Below are 2,385 nucleotides of genomic sequence, written 5' to 3' on the forward strand. Positions count from 1 at the left end.
AACACCATATTACCTTTGATTGAAATTATTTTCATTTTTTATTTTATTTTTCTCAAATTGATTTATATTTCATACTTTGAGATGATTACTCGGCATCAACTTTATTCGAAGTTTTCATTCAATAATTTGTCAATTTTAAGTTTGAAGTATTTGCAAATTATTATTATATTATTTACTAATAATGAAAAGTGCTTAATTCCTACTGTTAAAGGGGTATTTTCCCTTGGTTTAGAAATAAAACGTAAAAATCTGACCTTTGATGCTTGCGACAATGGTATGATGTTATGAGTCTCGCGTCATAACTTTTGTCCTGCTTAAAAGACAAAGAAAAACTTCGACCCCACAACTATGAAACTTAACATCTCCAATTGCGGCTATAGTGTAACATTTACACAGTCAAAATGTGGACCTCTTACTATTTTATTTTTATTTTTACTTGCTATTTTATTTTTATATATCTCGAGATTTGTTTGGGATTTTTTTACCGTTTTTAAGCTAACAATCAATTTAATGTATTCAAAATCTTATTTTCAAAGTATTCCTCACAAAAAAATCAAACGCTAATCAACAAAATTATTTTTGGTTTAAAACAGACATTACTTTGTATGAATTTTAAACTCTTGTTTTAAACAAATGGTACACGATTGAAATTTTGAAAAATAAAACATTTTCTTGATACGTTACTTTTTTAAAAAAATTTTTTGTTATAACCAAGTATAAGGATCAGATTTTTATATATATATAAATTATGGAGTAAAATAAAACAGCTTACACCATTCTAGGTCAAGCTATGCCTATTTAAACCTTGGAATCAATTACCATGAAGTTGGCATCAAATTACTCCCTTGTTGGTGTTTCAAATTAATGGTGCTGTGTTGCTATTTTAGTCTATGATAAGCATGAAGGTGAACATATTTACAATAACATGATGATGATTGACTATTTGAATTTATTTATTGGAACACGTTTATAAAATTCTTCTCATAAAATTTTTAATCTTTATTGAAAGCAAGATTCAATTTACACTACAATTAAATAGTTTTATATATTGGTGGACATCTTGAGGTTTATTACGAAATAATTCTGATAGTTCAGGATAATTAGATGATGAATTTTTTTCAAAAATTGAGATTATGTGTTCTGATTGGATGTTTTATCACCAATATTTTTTGTCCCAACCTGAGTTGTTGAAAAAAGAATTCTGTGGAGGGATTCACTTTGGTTGAGAATGTTTGCCCAGGTGGCTGGTGACCATTGCCCTCTGATGCCTAGATTGTGATTGGATTGCACTTCTCAAGCTTTTGGTTTGTGATAGGTTGAAATCTTCCGACATTGTTTGAAATCGATGGATTGGTTTCATTCGTGCAGATAGGTGTCTTAGTGTTGTTAGTTACTGCAAGAAAGCTCAAAGGTTTTACCAACATATAATATCTGACATCATTCACTAAGTCAAGGATCACAGAAGCGGCAGCAAGCAAGGCTGTTGGTTGCGCCAGGTCAGCTTTCTCATTCCCAAAAGAAGGAGAGTTTAGAAGTGGACAAACGAATGAGGAAGAAAATCCTGGACATAAGATCGATGGTTCAACATTTTCTGCTACTAACAATAAGGATAAGGATGATCATCATGCTCGCGAGATGCTAAGACCATTTGTTTTTCTACTCGTGCTGGCTCGCCTTCTCGCTTGAGACAGCCGTGAGTTTGGATGAATAAGAGGTGTAGAACTTTCCATTGAATTTTTATCTCATTAGAACTAGCGATTTCATTTATCCCCGGAAACATGTTGACAAATCAACAGCTACATTTATGTTATCTTTCTTCTTCTTCTTCTTGAATTACTACTAAGTCCTTTACCTTTTGATAAAACTCGTTTTGATGTCTATCTGTTCTATTGTTTCATTTAGATCCTAAATATCGTTAAATAATGTCTTACGATTAAATAATTCCATTAAAAAAATAAAAATGTCCACGTGTGGAAAAGGTAGTTGTCCGTATGAGCACTTTTCATCCATTCTAACCAAAGATTCAAATGTAAAGATTATTCAATTGTAAAAATTATTTAGAAAAGGGTTATAGTTAAAATGATATAATTAAAAGATTAGGATCAAAGTGAATACATTTTATACTCTTCATTTCTCCATGATAAATTGCCAATGAATGTATGTTAATTACTTTTATTAATTTAATCTTTATTTTAATGTATATATTACTAAAATTTATGTTCTTATCTTAAAAACTCATATCTCAAATACGATTACACAAATTTAATATTTTTCATCATTGAATCATATAACCGTTAACTTTTATCTAACGAAAATCACAAATGTAACGTTCAATTTACAAAAGTTATCATGTTTAACTCTAATGATCTAATCCTATGAACTAAA

The sequence above is a fragment of the Theobroma umbraticum genome, unplaced genomic scaffold (genome assembly GCF_002168275.2).
Source record: "Theobroma umbraticum cultivar Fairchild unplaced genomic scaffold, ASM216827v3 scaffold_1682.0, whole genome shotgun sequence".
NCBI classification, from domain to species: Eukaryota; Viridiplantae; Streptophyta; class Magnoliopsida; order Malvales; family Malvaceae; genus Theobroma; species Theobroma umbraticum.